Source organism: Lathyrus oleraceus, chromosome 2 (genome assembly GCF_024323335.1).
Source record: "Lathyrus oleraceus cultivar Zhongwan6 chromosome 2, CAAS_Psat_ZW6_1.0, whole genome shotgun sequence".
NCBI lineage: Eukaryota > Viridiplantae > Streptophyta > Magnoliopsida > Fabales > Fabaceae > Lathyrus > Lathyrus oleraceus.
This window is the reverse complement of record NC_066580.1, coordinates 51,983,114-51,990,027: the sequence shown is the minus strand read 5'-3', so window position 1 is coordinate 51,990,027 and position 6,914 is coordinate 51,983,114.

The following is a 6,914-nucleotide window of genomic DNA, read 5'->3' as shown; positions in this document are numbered from 1 at the left end:
CCGATCTACGAGGTTTTGATCCTAATCTTTTTTAAGATGGTACGTAGGAAGTGGGTTTATCCATTCAAACACAAAATTGTAAATAATTTGTAGATTCTTATCTCATCTCCCCAATCATGTTTGCACAAACAAATTTTCACAAATACCAACCTACCTTACAACAATTGTGACAAGGGCTCCCTAGGAGTACCTAGGATGTTTTGGGTGCTTAAAACCTTCCCATTGCATAACCAACCCCCTTACCCAAATCTCTGACATTTTTATTAGTTTTTGATTCGATAAAACTTCTCGGTTTTTGTTCGCTTTCTAACCTTTCCTTTTGATAAATAGAAGTGCGGTGGCGACTCGACTTATATGGTTTACTTTTGATTTAGTCAATAAATCTAAAGGTAACGAATACCCCGCTACATCCCCCCAAATGAAACCTTGACCATTCAAAGGAAAACCTGAGAATTTTCAACTTGAAAATTGAGTTTGAATCTCACTGCTTGGAGATTCAAAAACTCCAGGATCCAAAGCTCTGTACCATTGCCAATCCTCTTCTGCAAGCATCTCAAGTGTGATCAGATCAAGTTTGAAGCAAGCAAGATCCATTTCTGCGCAACATTGAAGGTAGATTTCAGAAAACTTCTTCTCTTTAATTCTCACTCAATTCTCATCAATTCTTTGGATCTTTGGTTGTCTGAACTCCTACCAATATAGGCAAGAAAATTGAGTTGCTTTGAGGTCGAATCGAAGCAACTCAGTTGACACACCTCAAAATCAACTCCTCATATCTGTCTATATGTGTGGAGTTAGTTAAAATTGAGATTAGATTCGTGCTCTACGCCATTTTTTCTTTCAGACCATGTGCTCTTTTTTTCATTTTCTTGATGGTGATGAGTGAACCAGTCCGGTGAACCTCGCATGAAAAGGTGACCGGTGGTCCTGCGCCGGTGTTGTGTTGGACAGGTTCTGAGCCATTGATCTTGTTTAAATTTTTTTAATCTTGAGCGTTAGTTGTGATTACCACGCGTGTGGCGCGTTGACTGAATTCCACCATGGAACGCGCGTTTCCATCCATTGTATTTGCCACCTCAATTAATGATGGAGTTCAAGTGGTCCAAGTTTTTTTTATTTTCTGTTTTTTATTTCATTTTAATTGATCTTCATTAATTCATATTAATTTTAATATTGATCCAAAAAATATGAGTTTCACCAAAAAAATTTAAATTAATTCTTCTTTTATATTCTGAATTAAAGTTATTTTCTGGATCATTATTAATATTTTTCATGATTTAATTGATTTTGTGAATATTTTTAATTGTTTAAAAATACTTGTAAGTCTCAAAAAATTCTAAATTTTTTTCTCCAAGGTCCTTTGACCTTATTTCACCTATAATAAATCTCATGGCCATTTCTTTGGTCTTTTGATGAGGTTTTAGGAATTTGGCAAACAATAATTAATTTAATGCATTATTTTTATTATTTTTAAATTGAATAAATGCCAAATAATTGTGTTGAGCTATCGTGATGATTTGTATAAGTTTGACTTGTGTTGTTGGGCCTTGGTCAAGGTTGATTTGACTTTACTAGGTTAAGATCATTGGATTTAGGGGATTGATGCAATGTACATTCCATCTCCCAAAATGAATGAATGATCTTAATTTGGTAAAAGTCCTCATTTGACCAATTTGTGTTTTGATCAATTCCCCTCCTTCTTCATCTAATTCCCCTTTTTTATGCATCCATTTCATTTGCCTTATGAGATCTCAAATCCCTAAGGCTAGTTGATTGAAAAATTGACATGAGTATGGATGATATTAGGCCACCTCTTTTGCATATTCTTTTTGTGTGTGGTATGTTTCATGAGCATAGTCCATTATACTATGTCTCTAACATGCATTAACACCAGAATTCTATTGCCCGACCTCAAATAGTTATGACTTCTAAATAAGTCCAATTATGATTTCTTAACATAGTGCTAAATTTTGACAAAAAAGGCATAACATTCTAGTTGGTGAGATTGTAAGTCTCCCCTCTTTCATGGTATTGTGTGGAAACTTGGCCTTTTTTCCTTCCTTTGGAAGATGCCTTGGTTCAAGGATCCATACTTGTGATAAGGGGCTTGAGTGTTCTCCAAAGAATGACTTAAAAAGAAAAAGCAAAAATATTACTAACTTCTGACTTATTAACAACTAACATTTAATTTCAAGTCCTTTATTTTAATGCACTTTAATTTTTAAGCTCTATTCATTTGCCATTATTCATATCATTCTAATTGTTTATGTTAATATCATTTTCACTTTGTCCACTTGGACCATGTTTTGTGATATATTTTGCTTGTGTATATTGTGTTTGTTTATGTGGTATTTGACCATTAATGTACATAATACGAACAAACACCCTAAAAAACTTCTTGTGTGGACTATTGGTTTGATCTTGAACAATTGGACTTAGAATTTAGGAAACATCCCTATGCAAAAATGACCTGGACAATGTCAACTATCATGTAACCAAGTGCTTGTAATTTGAAACTTCAACTGATACATCATTGAAAACCCATCTGAATTCATCTGCAGCATGATCATGGTGAAGCTGTTATTTTGAACTTGTGACCTGTGGAATTCATCTGTTACATAGGCAATTCGAAGAAGATTATGTAGTGGCTAAAGCTTGGATGTGGCAATCTTTATTTGATGCCTTGCTCTTCAAGTTAATATTGTATGCATTGTTTGTTGCTTGATTCTAATATCCAAGAGAAATTGGGGTTTCTATGTGGCATTCTTTCCTATTGGATTACTATCCATCGGTCAAATCTTTTCAACTCTTAACTTTTAAATTTATGCTTAGGATTAGTCTCGTCATCTCCTCCCCATATCTTTAATTTCAAAATCTGTCCCTCCTTTTAAAAACTTCTTTGCTTGAACTTGTTATTTTCTAAACTTAGACCACTTTGCAAACTAGAAACTTTGGTCTTATGCCATTGCATTTTTAAACTTCTTTTCTTAAATCAAACTTAACTATACTTGACTTAAAATTTTAAAAAGCCAAAAATAACTAACTCATTCAAACCATTTTGTAGGCCTTTGTGCCTTTCAAACTTAATTTTTGATTAAAAGCAATGCATCCACTTTGAAATTTGTATCACGAACTACGAGGTTTTGATCACTCATTTTTATGTTGGTACGTAGGCACAAGTCCGAAGGTCTTTTCAAACATAAAAATATAATTAATGGATTCTTTTCACACCCTCTCATTCTATTTGTTTGTAAACATCACTTTATCCAAAATACATATGCACACAAGAAAGGGCTCCCTAGGAGTACCTAGGACACTTTGGGTGCTAACACCTTCCCTCTATGTAACCATCTGTAGCGGTGTATTCGTCACTTTATGATTTATTGACTAAACCAAAAGCAAAGCATACAAAGAATCGAGTCGCCACCGCACTTTTATTTATCCAAAGGAATGGCTAAAAAGCGAACAAAAGCCTAAGAAGTTTTACACATAGAAAACTAATGAAAAGATCAGAGATCTGGGTAAGGGGTTAATTACGCAATGGGAAGGTGTTAGGCACCCAAAACGTCCTAGGTACTCCTAGGGAGCCCTTTTCACAACTTGTTGTATGGAATGTTATTTGTTTATGAAATATTTATTGTGCAAACGTGATTGAAGGGATGAGAAAAAAATGTACAAGTTATTATTTTTGTGTTTGGATGGATAACCATTGCCTACGTACCTTTTCAGGATCAAAACCTCGTAGTTCGGCTAAAATATTTCCAAAGTATGAGTGGGTTGATTTTAAACAAAAGCCCTAAGGTCTTTCATTATCCACGGGAGAAAACTCAACCTATACAACCACAAGTCCACCATGTGAGAATAGCTTCAACTTGCTAGTGAGGGGTTAACCCTATAATAAGCAAGGAAGTCTTACAATTCAATCACTAAGGACAAGGTGAGATTTACATCAACCACTAAGATAATTGAGATCTATGGCTAATGTATGAAAACTTATCAAGAATGGACAAAGCCACAAAACAATTGAATGAGTGAAATTAACCAATTAGGATTATTCACAAAAAGATGGTCAAAGTATGATTAGAATTCAATTCAAAAGAAGTATTATGAAAATGAAGTTTGAAAAAATCAAAGGCTTAAGGCCTAGGTTTCTATCTTCAAAACAAATGAGAATGTTTACACAAAGTTTTCAAGTTTTGGATTAACATGCAGATGGAAGTTAAAGAAGCAAAAGGTGGGAAGGGTGAGGAAGTAAAACTTCTTAGATGTTCACCTCTTGAGATCATATGTAAATGACCCAAGTGATTCCTTTGGAATAGGCAACAATGCAAATAACAGATGAGCAAAGTAAATGGATACCGGATGCCAATCAATGGACTTACACCAATCTCCTAAAACAAAACATGGATACCAGATGCCAATCAATGGACTTACACCAATCTCCTAAAACAAAACATGGATACCAGATGCCAATCAATGGACTTACACCAATCTCCTAAAATAAAATGAAACAATGATACCAGATGCCAATCAATGGACTTATACTAGTCTCACAGGAAAGATCATAGGAAACAAATGCCAATAACTGGACTTACAATTGACTTCTCACAAGAAGCAAATATCAAATGCAATAAGCAAGAGGAAACAAGTTGCCAATAAATGGTCTTACACTCGACTCCAAGGAAAGGAATGCCAATGAATGGTCTTAGTTCCAAATCCTTCCAGATCATAGGAAACAAATGCCAATAAATGGACTTACAATTGACTCCTCAATGGACAAACAAAATGTCACAAAGATATGAACTATGATTATGAAATGATATACAAAAATGATGATAAATGCACAAAGGCACACATAAGCAAATAAGCATAGATGAATCAAGTAAGCAATCAAGCAAGTCAATTAGCACACACTATATACAATCAATTAGGCTCAAGCAAGGTTAGGCTTTACAGCCAACTGGAATAGGGTATTTTGAGCTCTTAACCCTAACATTGAGAGTTAGGGTGAAGCAGATGAAATGGAAATGAGGGGTGTGCCTCATAGCTCTTATCCCTGGCCAGGGAGAGTTTTAAACAATAGAAAGCGTGGGAGTTCAGAAAGTTGGAACTCTTCTCCACAAATGGACTCTATAAGATCTTGGGTTATTATTCACAATGCATCAACACATTGTGTGAGCAAGGTGAATGACACACTGAGTAGCAGGAGATGGATTACACATCTCTTTTATCTGCCAATTGCCTCATAAGAGGACTTTTCCTGCTTGGCACAAAATTAAACAATCACAAGCATTGCCTCTTAGGGAGGACTTCAGACAGATGCCTACCAATAACAGTAGGTCTTCCAGACTACATGAAGAAGAGGGATTATACCTAAGTGGTTAAGAAACCAAGCAAAGCAAAGTTCACAATGAACTTAAAGCAACTTATGTACCTGTGGAAACACTAAACAAATCAGTACAATACTCAGACAATCAGACAACAGTCAATAAGCAACAGACAATCCCAATGTACAAAATGTGTAAGCCAAAAAGCAAACTCAAATGAGTTAACATCAACCTACAAAACACACAAATGTTAGTAATCAAAGGCAAACATCAACACTCAAATGATGGAGCATCATCAACTATGGAACTTGGATGTTCAACCTGAAATCAAAGCTCAAATGTAAGACACAAACCACTAGGTCAAAGCCTAGGGTCAAAGATGGAGAAAAAATTTAAAACAGGAGCTGAAATTTAACATGAATCAACTTCAAACACATCTTGACACATTCCAAAAGGTCTCACACCAAAATCATTAACCAAAAGCATTTCATGATCAAATGAAGTTCAAGGCAATTTTAAAGCTCATATGTGATCAACATGAATGAAAAATCTCAATTAAAACAGAAATGATTCAAATAATTCTGGAAAAATTCATACACAATCAAGACATCTAACATGATCAACATACAAAAAATCAGAAGCATTGGACATCATTTGGTATGGAAATCACATCATACAATTTGAACAAGCAAAGGTGTGACACAAATTGTCACACCAACTTAGCACATTCATAAAACAGAAATGGATCATAGGAAAAATACCAAATCAACACCAAAATGTCAAGCAATGTGTCTAGTTTCATCATGCAAAATTTCACATTCATTGGATAAGAAACAAGCATTTCACAATAGTTTGAACAAGGCAAGGTCAAAACAAGACATATGATCAATCAACCTAGCACCAAATAAAATCCAGCCAAGCACAACTTGTGAAATCATGATCATTAGAAAATAGACATCTCAAGGATCACTATGCAAAAAACCAGGTATTTTTTGGATCAATTTTCAAATTGTTATGATTTTTACAAATTGAGAAAAATTAAAAAAACATGTAAAGTACATAGGGTGAAATAAGGAGGGAAAATGAATAAATGGATGAAGCATTTGAAAATATTGCACAGCCAGGAATCGAAGTCAGTATGCATTCAAATGTGCGCGCCTCAGACAAAACGACGTCGCTTAGCACCTAAACCCTAGCGCGCCAAAAGTTCGTAGCTAAATTTAAATTTTCCTAGCTAATTGGCAGCAGTTTCGTAGCTAATACTGGAAATGAGAAAATTCAAGGTTGAAGATGAAGATCATCATGATCTTCATCTGGATTTTCCAGATTTTTACATAAAGCGTCCAAACATCAAAATCAAGCACATCATCATGCAGTATTTTCCACGTACATCAAAGATCCACAAACAATCCATGCAAAAACATCAAGATAAGCTCGGATCGAAGAAAAGAAAGTTCATCATCAAGACTTTAAACAAGCAGAACTTCATGTACAATGCATCATTTCACACGATTCAAACCTCAAACTCATCAGCATACTAAGATCTACAACAATATCATAATAGATTTTAAAATTAAGAGAATCGAA